Source organism: Neolamprologus multifasciatus, chromosome 23 (assembly GCF_963576455.1).
Source record: "Neolamprologus multifasciatus chromosome 23, fNeoMul1.2, whole genome shotgun sequence".
Lineage (NCBI taxonomy): Eukaryota > Metazoa > Chordata > Actinopteri > Cichliformes > Cichlidae > Neolamprologus > Neolamprologus multifasciatus.
The window spans coordinates 21,208,782-21,221,850 of NC_140460.1; the positions used below are offsets into that span (position 1 = coordinate 21,208,782).

The 13,069-nt window shown below is 39.9% G+C and overlaps 1 pseudogene; it reads left to right on the plus strand.

The window, feature by feature from the left end:
- Positions 1-7,852: 7,852 nt before the first annotated feature.
- LOC146491500 (uncharacterized) lies at positions 7,853-9,816 on the plus strand (annotated as a pseudogene).
- Positions 9,817-13,069: the final 3,253 nt, after the last annotated feature.

Genomic DNA, 13,069 nt, shown 5'->3' on the forward strand with positions numbered 1-13,069 from the left:
GTCTGCACCCATTTATCAGATGACAATCACAAAATAAACACCCACACAGCTTTTTTTTCTCTTTAGGTGCAAGGGAGCCACCGCAGTACAATATGAATGATGAGTACAAACAAAACTGATAATCTTTTGACAACACACAGCACATTCATTCAGCATACAAGCCTGTTGGTCAGAGAATATTGTTTTTTCATGGAAACAGAGCTAATAGGTAAATAAACACTCACTGGCTATTGCAGTTCAGTTTCTCATTAGCATAATTCTCTAACCAGGCAGCCTTTGCCACCAAATCAGTGTATTTAGGTGTTCAAAGTGAGCATCAGAATCAGGAAGAAAGGTCACTGATGGTGGTGTGGTATGGTTGTTGGTGCTGGATGGGCTGGTTCAGAAACAGATCTACTGGGATATTCTCTCACAACTATCTCTAGAGTTTACAGAGAATGGTCCAAAAAAGACGAGATATCCAGTGAGCATTAGTTTTCTGAACACCTCTAAAAACACATCAACCCTTCGAGCAGATGGGGTGTAGAAGCAGAAGACCACAACTGTCAAATAAGAACAGGAAGTTTAGGCTCGCAATAGAAGATTGGAAAAATGTTGCCTGCTCTGATCTTGATTGGTGCTGCCACATTCAGATGATAGGGTCAGAATTTGGAATAAAAAACACGAAAGCATAGAATCATCCTACCTAATTTCAACAGTTTAGGCTGCTGGTGGTGTGATGGTGTCTTGGATATTTTCTTGGTACACTCTAGGCTACTTAGTACCAAATGAGCAGTCTTTGAATGCTTACCCAAGTATTGTTGCTGACCATGTTCATCCCTTCATTAGTCTACCTATTAGTCTACCAGTCTACCTATCTTCCGATGGCTGCCTCCAGCAAGATAATGCATCATGTCACAAAGCTCAAAAAAATCTCAAACAGTTCTTTTGAACATAACAAGGGGCTCTTGGTACTCAAATGGCCTCCACAGTCACCAGATCTCAAGGCAATAAAGCACCTTTGGGATGTTGTGGATTGGGAGATTCACGTCATGGATGTGATGGTATCATGCCAATATGAATCAAAATCCCTGAGGAATGATTCCAGCACCTTGTGGAATGTGTGCCAGGAGGAATTAAGGCAGTTCTGAAGGTAAAAGGAGGTCCAACCCAATTCTAGCAAGGCTTACTGCGTGGGCAGTGAGTGTAAAATTTTATTTCAGAAACAGAGTACTTTAATAATCCCTAAGGAAATTATGTATTTAGACAATCTTTCATTTTCTTTTGGTAGCACTTTAGAATAGAGCCAGTGACTTAGTTCCCACATATTTTTTATGTATAAAGTAGTAACTATAAATACTTGTTATACTTCATGGTTCCCATTATGGTAGTATGAAGTGGTCCCTATTTTCCTCTCCAAATAACATGAACATACTGTAAGTGCACTGTACCTATTTGCTTTAAATAAAGCTTCAATGCACAGTCTGTATAAATTGCAATAATGTGACAATGATATATGGAAATTTGTAAAGAAATGACAGAATAAATAAGAACAAATAAATCACTGAATCTCAAGGAGGAGCTGAGGAGTCTTGGCAGTCTGACAAGCCTGCAGCTGTAGCGCATTAGCATCACATGTCTGCTTTTATTTACCTCCAGGGTTGACACACATATGAAATATATGTCAATCATATTTCGGCAATGTGAATATACCTGCTTTGTTTACTTGGTTTTCTTGGTACCGTGGATCTGCTCACTCTTGAACAGACCCTGGGGTTGGACACATTTGTGGACAACTGAGACAGCAGTAAAAGCAAAGAAACATGTTTCTCTTCTGAAGCTCAGTGTCTCAGTATGCAGATGCAAGTGCTGCTTGGTTATGCCTATGTATATCCTGCAGTAAGCCCTAAGGCTGTGCGTCCCCTGGTAAAAAAAAAAATAGCTGCTAAAGCTGGACTAGACTGTTTAAAACACAAAAATGGGAGCTGAAAAGCAACATTTGGCACAAATGTTTTGAATCTTTGACAAAATTGGATTTATAACCTTCATAAACAGTTTCCTTGCGAATGCATGAGCCCAGCTACTTATTTTGGGTTGTATTGAACAAAACATTGAGCTGCATTCTTAGTATCAGAAAATCAGAAAGGAAGAGTATCCAGGATGTGCTTGCTGACTAATGACTTGACAATGAGCTTGAGGTTTTACAGTCGGGTGCACCCCTCACTTTTCACAGCTGCTTGGGTCTTCACAACAGGACTTCACAAACCAACTTGTGACCATATTTTATGCTGTCTGTGGACCTTACAGTTCTACTATTATACAATTTCCATTGCCAAACATATCAACATCCTAGAAAGTCTAAAACTTTAATTCAGAAACATAAAAGCAAGCAAACCCAGTAAATGGCAGGCAGGAGGCAGAGTCCATACATGAGAAAATGGAACAGGAAAAAGACTGGCCAGTGGGCAGTCACCAGCTGGAGGTACATGCACACTGAGGAGACTCACTGACAGGAAAAAAGAAAATCGGCTGAAAGCACAACTAATTGGCGTGTAAGAAGTAAGGCAGGTGGTGACTAGACAGAAACCAAACATTGTGATGCTATGGTCCAAAATAAAATACATAACAAAGGAAAAAGAGAAACATAAATAAATAGAAACACCTGACAAACCAACAAAAACAAAACTTCACAAATCCAATGGGTAGGACTCAGCATGTTGAGGAAGTAGGTGCATTTTGGGACATCGTGCATGCAACAGTGCATAGGTCCAGGTCACTGGGAAAGTGCTTGCTCATTTCCAGTGTGTTATCAACAGATACATTACTGAGAACAGTTGGTGATAAGGAAATCTATGTGAGTCCCAGCATGAATCAGTGGCTCCATCTTGTGGGCAAATAGTCTCTCTCGCTCTCTCTCTCTCTCTCTCTCTCTCTAGCATTCAAAATAAATGAATAAATAATAATAAAATAAAATAAAAGATTATTAATCTGCCCAAAATACTGACTTTAATTTCTAATTTAATTTCAAATTTCCATGACATTTTCTTACACAAGTACGATGTAAAGTGTTACATTTAATGGAATCTGGTCAAATGAAATTTGAAGAGAATGGAAGAAGCAGGGTGGAGTGGGTGGAGACAAGTGCCAGGAATAATTTGTGACAGAAGAATAGTGGCAAGAGTGAAGGCAAAGGTCCACAAGATAATAGTGAAACCTGCTAAAATGCAGGTTTCACTATTATTGAAGATGGATTAGAAATGAACTTGAGAGAGGGACATCTCAGGTTTGGCAGTTTGGAGACAATGTCAGAGAGACACGGCTGAGGTGGTGTGGACATGTGCAGAAGAGGAATAGTGGATACATGGTACAAAGGATACTGAATATGGAACTGCCCGACAGAAGGAAAAGAGGAAGGCCACAGAGAAGATTTACAGTGCAGAGGGTCGGTGTGACAGAGGATGATGATGATGATGATAGGGTGTCATGAAGGTGATCTGCTGCGGGGACCCCTAAATGAAGCAGCAGAAAATGTGATGAGTTAAAGTAAAGTGTTTTCAGAAAAATACATTAAAAAAAATCATACTTTGCTATTTTCCACCTCAGCCAATGGACTCCACATTTCTCACATGCACAGCTGCCCACTACACTTCATCTCACACTGGTTTAGATCCACACCAGCTGTTTTTTAAAAGAAGCCACAAAGTCAATGGTACGTACAGAGGGAATGAAAACTGTTCCACAGTTTTGGTAGTAAGGTTTGGAAAGCATAACCCCCTTAGTTTTCAAACAGGTCCGTGGAATCATCAAAGGACCACTATCAGTGAATATAAGGATCCAGTTTGGATGCTAATGCTCTAAATAAGCCCCAAAGCAGGCTCATTTGTGTCCAAAGCAAGTGCTAAGAGGTTTTATTCTTGAGGTTAGATTTGAGAGGACGCGTTTCCAGAAACAATTCTGAGCACCAGAGGGCACCAGACTAAAATGTTCAGACCCAAGATTACAGTTTTTTCTGAATGCTTAAACCCTAACTGTGATTCTTATAGCACAATTTCTAAAACTATTAATACTTATAGCAAAACCACTCACTGAGTTTGCAAAACTAAAAGCACAAACACTGCTTTGCACTTAGTTTGCCATTTTGTAACACACACTTTGCAAACCTGTAGCTACAATCCACTGCACAGCACTCTTTTTGCAGAACTGTAAACACAACTCACTGCTTTACACTCAATTTCCAAATGATCAATGCACTCCTAGCAAAACTATACACATTTAAGGCCATTATTTACACTATTTTGCCAACTGTCTGGCACACTGTCACATGTGAAAACTTTTTTAGATAATTAGTTCACTTTGCAATCAGCCTAAGCACTATAATACAGGTAAGTTCTGTGTGTGGAGTACAATGGAGGGAGCAGGAAGAGTGAGAAGTAGAGGAGGCCGAGGAAGAGGACGTGGAGGTGAAGAAGTAGGAAGAAGAGGACGACAAGGACAAGGAGGAGCAAGATGAGGACGAGGAGGGGGGAGAGGAAGGGTAAGAAGAGTAAGAAATAGAATTGCTGATGACATCAGAGCTACAATAGTGGACCATGTAATCAACTGTGGAATGACCCTGAGGGGAGCTGGCCAACGGGTCCAGCCTAACTCAAGCCGCTACACTGTAGCAAGTATCATAAGGATATTTTGAAATGAGAATCGGTTAGTACAGTCACTTTGCACTAAGATTTGTAGCACTGCCATATGCTGATGAGAAACACAACAATACCATAGATGTAAAAATACTGAAATTGTTACTTTACAGAATTGCTAGACGACCAGATGCTGGGGCAGAGGAAGCATGTTCACTGCAGACCAAGAAACCCATATAGTCAATATGGCGATTGCAAATAATCCTATACTTGGTAATAAACACTTGTGTTTGTTTTGATGTGTGTGAATAAACACCAGTACTTGAAGTTTGGATCCGTCTATGCTTATGGATCTATGACAAAAGTATGAGCTCAAACTGATGTAGCCTACGTTGTGCACAGAGAAAGCAAAAGCCAGATGTGTTTTGTATTCATACCATCAGTGTGCAGTTGGCGCATTGTGTGCTTAGTAGATGATGGCTTGTGTGTACTGTTTGATACGAAAACACCATTTTTACGAAGGTGTGAAGAGTTAATCTAGCTGTGTTCGCTTTTGCAAGAGAACTACAATGTTTTGATAATTGGGTGACAGGTTTTCTTATTTGTGTGTAGAGTTTTGCAAAAATAGCCAATAGTTACAAAAAATGTGCTTAAGCAATCAGAAAAAACTGTAATTATATGGCTGCAATGTCTTGTCATACACCAGTGATTCGCATATACTGAACATAATTTCATTTATAGCTTGTTAAGGATCTAGCCAGGAATTATTTAAAATCTTTAATCCTGAAATGTTCTTTCAGTTCTTTACACAGAACACTGCACTGGAAGGCTTCAGTAAAGGTTCAATAGCTGCTATTTAACTAGGATATGTTTAGGCATGGTGGTTAGCACCTCATAGCAAGAAGGTCCTGAGTTCAATACCACTATCAGGCTGGGGTCTTTCTGTGTGGAGTTTGCATGTTCTCCCTGTGTTTGTGTGGGTTCACTCCAGGTACTCTAGCTTTCTCCCACAGTTCAAAGACATGCAGTTAGTGGGGAGAGGTTAATTGGAAACTCTAAATTGCCCATAGGTGTCAATGTGTGCGAATGGTTGTCTGTGTCTATGTGCTAGCCCTGCAACAGACTGGCGAACCGTCCAGAGTGTACCCTGCCTCTCATCCTAAAACACCTGGGATAGGCTCCAGCCTCCCCGTGAACCTGAAAAGGATAAGTGGCAGAGAATGATTGAATGAACATTTAAAGCTTTTTAAAATAATCTACTTATGAATGATTTGAAATCTTTAATCCTGAAATGTCTTTTCACTTCTTTAAACCGATATGGAATAAATGAAGCTGAGGATATCTGATGCTGGTAAACTTACCCAATCCTCCTGATGAGGTTTCAGTTCCAACACTGACAAAGGAGTCTTGGCCAGTCCTGGAGGAGAGCGAGATTCAGAAATACAAGCATAAAGAGAGATTTATCTAATATGTACCTAACAAGTAAAGGTCTTCAACTTCCTCTTCCTCTGTCATTAGAAGAACACCAAAGATAAGCTGACGGACATAAAATAATATTTTTGCGTGTTTTCTTTGTGGAAGGGTGGCTATCAAGAGGGCATTCGTGAAGATGACGAACATGAAGGAAAGACTGGAGTATGACAAATTACACAAGAGGTAAACTGAAAATCAGTTATTAAAACATTTCCTATCAAGGGGAATATGTTTTCCAAGCAAGAGACTGACCTGAGGGGACAGGAGGAGCCAGGCGTCGTTTGGTCATGTTATTATTAAATCACAAGTTTCAGTACATAACCAGAAATCACATAAATCTCTGCACTACACAATTATACAATTGTTCAATTTTGTGCTATTAACCCTCAAAGTACAATAAAAAAATACATTTAAAAAATCAAATTAAATCAACATTTCACTGTGTGAAAATCTAATTACAAGCAAGTATTATGAAGTGCTCTAAATTTTTTTCCTCTAGTTTATTTAATACATCCCAAAATCTAATTTGTTTGTTCCACGTAGAGCCAAACAAAACCTGTTTTGCCTCAAAATCTATTTAGAGTGGTGTAACAACTTCCCCAAATAAGTGTCTCAACAGTACCTTTAGTGAAATTAGTTTGAATTACCTAAATAAATAATATTTTAAAGTATTCAAAGTACACATTATCAGCAACTGTGTATTCTCAATAACTGGTTAAGTGACTGAAAACGATGATCTATACACATCCAAAAGGCTCCAGCATAAATGATCCACTGGATCTTTGTTGCTTTGTAGAACTCTCATGACTGTCAGAGGCAGTTACATTTTGTTTGCCAGTCAGCTAATAAGTTTCCTTTACAACTTTGAATTAAACTGTGTGGTTAGCATGGTTTAGCTGTTCATCTCTCCGACTGCACAATCTCTGACATGAAGAGACAATATCCACTTGAAATACTTTATGATGACAGATGTGAGGGCTACAGGTGTGTAGTCATTGAGGCTGTCTCCATTAGTCCTTTTGGAGATACGAATGATGGTGGAGGCCTTCAGACGGGTGGGAACTGTGGCATGAGTCAGGGAGAGGTTGAACAGCCTTGTGAGGATCCCTGCCTGTGGTGCACACAAGCTTTGACCATAGTCCTGGGATCCACTGCTGATGCACATGAATCCTTACTTAAAGTTGAGATTTTGTATCCTTTGGCAACAACTGACCGCATTCCTGTTTATATGGAACTAAATTCTGAGAATGTAGAAATAAAGGCAAGTTTGCTTCGACAGTTTCTGACATCTATCTGTCAGTAAGTTGTACTGCCTGAAATCTAAGTTTGAGCAATATTAATGTACAAAGGGATGTTTTTTTGTGTGATAATGCTAATTTTGATCATATAGAGCACAGTAATGAATTATTTATGATGTACCAGAAGATTGTGAGCTGCTTGAATAATGACTAATAATAATAATAAAAAAAAGGTCAGTGAGTCATGTGTCACTGCCAGGTTGGTCAGAATATGCCTCTGGATTACGTACTGAGTGCAAGGAAGATGGGTTGCTGCTGGAAATCCAAGATTTGGTATGAAATTTGAGCATAAGAAACTTCGAGTCCTGTGTTTGGGTCCTTCATCCTGGCTGCCACAGCACACCTTGACAGCTCTGTTCTGTCATTCATCCAAACACACCCAGGCAGTGACTTTACATTTTGATCTGCAAACATTTTCCTACAAATGCCAAGTAATGGACCTTCTCATTCTATCTTTTATATTATTATTTTAAGAAATCATGTTAATCATTCATAGTCAAATTTATAGAGTATCTGTAATACAGTGAAGACAATGGGAACCCCAGGATAGTACTGTAAATGTATTATTAAAATTATGTAATTCTAAAGTGCTGATTTACGCTGATTTGGTAAACAAAAACACAAATGAGCAGGAATTGCAGGTTTTCACATAGTTCCTGTAAGCTCATCATTCCAGATGAAGAAAGGGAAATCCCATGCAAATATTTTTCTTTTTTTTTTTTTAGGTAAATTGACTATATCTAGCTCGTCTCTACATTTACCCCTTTACATGGATAAAGTGAGGGAAATAAATTTTGATTTCCTTCTGAATTTGTAAGTTTGCCCCTCCATTGCACAAACATTATAAATAAAGTTCTAAATTGATTTGCATTGGATGAATGCACTGGGGGCAAGGAGTAGCTCAGTGTATTTCTCAAATATGAGAATGTGTTGAAGTTTTTTCAAGTATGTTTATACTGAGGACAAAAAGACTTGGGGTGACGTTTTGAGTTGTTAGATAGACCTCACCTAATGACGGTATCTGATCAGGACTGGAAAGGAATTACTTAGACTAAGACCAGTGTATATGGTTGTGTGGGTGTGATTCAGAGAATGAAAGAGCCGCTCACGCACATACATTTTCAAAACCCGTTTGAAATCAAGAGAGCGATGCATCCACTCTCCACCTGCATCCTGCTCCTGCTGAGCTCATCTGGAACTTTGAGCAAGTATGTTCACGTTGACAAGATGTGGTATTGGGATGCATCTTTATCTTACCGGCAGCACTACACAGACCTGGCCGCTGTCAATAACGAACGTGATATTGCAGAACTTAGGAAGATCAAGAATAACATTGGCTACATCTTAATTGGACTGGAAAGGAGCTCCACATACACAAACAAGTGGATGTGGTCAGGAGGAGGGGAGGTGACCAGGTTTTTCTGGGCATCAGGTGAACCACGAAATGAAACAGGCAGAAATTATGGCAGTATTTACAAAAATGGATGGCACAGTGTATATAGCTATCCAAGAACCTTCTTCTGCTACAGAGCAATAGTGGTCGGGGAGAAAAAGACTTGGGAGGAAGCTCTGGAGTACTGCAGGGAGCACCACAATGACCTGGCCAGTGTGGCATCAGAGACTGAGACGATGCTGATCCAAAGAGAGCTGAGGAAACATAACACAACTAATAACGTCTGGATTGGCTTGCGCTTTTTGACTGGCTGTGGGTGGACAGACAGGAGATGGACTACGAGGCCTGGAGTGAAGAGGGGAAACCACTGTGCCCGCACCCCAAGATGAAGTGTGGAGCCCTACAGGTGACAGGAGGGAGTTTGAGTGTCTGGGAGGCACATGATTGCGCGGAGAGACACAATTTTATTTGCTACTAAAGTAGTGTGTTTATTGTGCTTAGTTTGGTTGTTTCCTACTTATTTTGTGTCTTGTAAAAGCGTAAAATTAATCTCTAAATGATAAGAAACTAAAATATTGATAAAACTGATAAAGATGCAAAATAAAAACACACCTTACTAATTATACTCATCTCTTTTCAGCAACACTAACAAAGTTCATTTCGACTCAGTTGTTGTTGTTTTTTGTTTTGTTTTGAAATTATGATATTTGTGTGCACATGTATCTGTTTAAATGTTGGCTAGGCAGAAGAAGTGTAGTTCAGTTAGGTCCATAAGTATTTGGGCCACTTTAGTTTGCTTGAATTTTACTCTCTGGTGTGTATTTGTATTTTTATTTCACTCTTATGTGGCTGGTGAAACAATGTAAACAACAACAACAACAACAATAATAATAAAAGTGTTAAAAATGAGTTTGAAACAAATTCTTTTTCCTCTTTTGCCTCAGAAATTAAATAGAAAAAAGTATTTAAGTAATGAGTCTTCAAGGACACAGGGAAGCCTTGGTTTGAGAAGGGTGGGACTGTTGGCAAACTTTGTGCCTTGTAAGCATGTAGCGAGAACCCAGATGAGCTGTAGAATTTAAATATTAACCAAAGGTGCCTTGATGGTCAAGGGACTTAATTTTGTGACCAGGTTCTTTAGAAGATATGACTTAAAAAGGGGGGGGGTTGTAGTGACGTGCCCGTGAGTCAGCTGTGCCAGAGTGACCGAGCCCCAGGCCGAGAGGCCGAGGGCACCCCACCCCCGAAGTGGCCCGAGCGAGCCCCAGGCCCCGACAAGCAGCCACCAGGAGTGAGCCGGTGCGTACCTGGACGCCCATCCCCGGACACAAAGAACCACCAATGCACCAATGTCTGAGGGCGTCTGCCACTGGCAGGGGGAGTGGTGGGGGAGATAGGCCTCCATACCTTGGAGGGCCTGAGATGTCCCCAGAGAGGTGGCGTCTGATACCCGACCTGACATATAGACACAAACGAACAGGCACACACAGATACAAACATCCATTCCCACCCTCATGCTCTCATATGCAAGTCCAAAGTAGCTAAGTTTGCTAATACTGAGCCTCTGATAAATCTTTCATGTCTAATGTCCAAAATCACTTTTTTTGTTTGAATTTGTATTTATTGCACTTCCAGGCTAACCATTAAAGCAAAATTCTACTCTAATTTGTTTGTCCAATGTGACATTGAGCAAGACCTATGCTTTGCTTTATGCAAATTCTCTTCTTACACTTCTTCTACTACAGCGCAGTAGTGGTGGAGGAGAAAAAGAATACTGCAGGGAGCAGTAATCTTACCAGAAGCATTTATTGCTGCCCATCAATCTCAGATGGGATATAAGGAAATTTTGAAACAATTTGAAGTCCATCATCCTGATGTGAGAAAGATTATTCACAAGCGGAAGTACATGACATTACTTGTTTGGAAGCCACTCATCCAGTCCAAGCCTGAACCTGTGGCTCCATCTTGTGGACAAATTGTTCCATACTATCAGGACTTGCTGATTTCAGGTGCTCCATCTAAGAAGCAGGTTTTTGAGAGGGAAATGATGAGACAATGGGTACATTCCAAAAGTTCCTCCTAGTCCCTATTCCTAACCTCTTTTCCTAGATGAAAACTTCATTGAGATCAAGGCAAAGTGGGTGGGGGATTACTGGGTAAATGCGCTACACCTAGTCCTAATCCTCAGAACCCTTTGCACCGTGCTCAGCAAGTTATTTATTATATCAAAAGCACAGTCATTCTCTTCTCAGCTATCTGAGAGGAAAACTTGCGTGAAACCTGAGCTCACATTGCATTATTTTGGTTAGTAGGCCTGCAGTGCTCTACCTCACACTCCCTCCTTGCGATTATTGAGCCACTAATTTGCATTCTCTCTGCACAATGCTGTTTTATAGTGAAGTGAACTGGCTGTATCTCATTATATAAATTACAGACCACTATTACCATGTCTGCGATTGTGTCGTTACAGTATTTTGCCTCACTTAGTAAACCTGTCACATAGCATTAAAAAAAAATGTCATCTTTTTTTATTTTACTGTTGTGGTAAAGTGGAACTAGTTTCCTCCTCCTTGATGACAGAGTAAGATCCCCTCCATTATCACTCGTCTCAGCTGAACTGATTACACAAAACCTTAATCACACATTTATCAGGTAACATAGATCATAATCTTGAGCTTGTACAGCATTCTGCTTTCTTCACAAAGCAGCAACTTAACAATAAGTACTTTTTAATCTTCAGTCTCCAAAAGTTGATTTTGTTTATCTGGACGTAGTGTTTTCAGTGGGAGGAACGTTTCGTCACTCATCCAAGTGACTTCTTCAGTCTCAGCTCTGTGCAGGTTTCCAAACAGTACATTTGCATAATGACTGAAACCAGCCCACTGAGGGAACAGTGGGCTGGGAGGTCAGTTCCTTCATCATAATTATGCAAATTCTCATGACCATTAATCAAAGCCCACTGATCAATGGCCATGAGTACCATTCACAGAGAGAGTTGGGGAATGGCTGCAATCACAGCATTGTAAGATGGTGAAAAATGTACCCTTAGGCCCCCTCCTTTAGTCCATTAATCTTGCTGTTAACTGGCTAGGCTATGATTTGAGCATATTTTACCATCAAATCATGGAAGATTTTTGTGCCTTTTAAAGAGGACTGGAATCTTCTCTTGTTTTAGCCTTGTTTGCATGTTTCTTCTGTTTGATTTCTGTTTAGTTTATGCCTCACAGCACTTTGCATCTCACTGAGTTCCCACCCAGCTGTGCACCACAATTCCTCTCGCTCTGGTTTAGAGCCACACCAATACCTTCAAAGAGAACTTCAAGAGACTACTACTGTTCAGTCACCTTTAACAGGCTTTGCTGTGCATAGTTTATATTCTGTGGACATTGCATGACTGCATAGGCAACTGCACTTAAGTAACACTATGAATGCACTCACACTTTTCAAAAAATCTTAGTTATTATTTTATGTTATTCATAGCAAAATGACTTGAGCTAAATGACACAAAGTGCAATTACCTTGTCATGGTATTACTCTTTTATATACTTTTGCTTTTTTGTTTTTAATCAGAGCTTCTACTCAGAGTTTGAAACAATCACAGTGTCAGTCCAGAGTTCTTTACAATGTAAAGTATTGTAAAAGAGTATCGTCAGACCAATGTTAATATTGGGCAACAACCCAATTAAGTACAAAATGCAGTTTTCCAAACCTATCTGGTCAAGTCATCATGTTTAGCAGTAGACTTACCCATACCTGTCAATGCTTTGCATAGCTTGAGTAGAGAGAGAAGCATTCAAGGGTTATAACATAGAATCTACAACACTAGGATTGTTTGAGGAACTTAAAAATTCAAACTGCATGCCAAATTAAAAAGGTTGCAGTGAAGTACAGAAAGATTAAACGATGTTGAGGTCGGGTAAGTGCATGGGTGTTTCGTCTCCACCACTAGAATTAGAATCTAATGCCAAGGATAAAGATGGCAAAGAAGAAATAAAAGATGTTGAAACCATCTTTGAGATTGAGGGCAAAGAAAAAAAAAACTGGAGGTGCAACCTTAACTGTTTGCATTTAGTGTAAGCACTTGCAGGAACCTATCAGGGCATCACAGTGTGGAAGGAAGGAAGAGAGGACCCAAACACTGGACTCATGGCTTGGTGAAGGCTGGTGTTTATTATGTGGGCAGGATGAACAGAACATGAGATGGACAACTAACTTACTGGCTGAACTGAAAGACTGACTGAACTGTATTGGAACACAGATGCAAAACTGATGACAACAATGACAAGACAATGAACTGA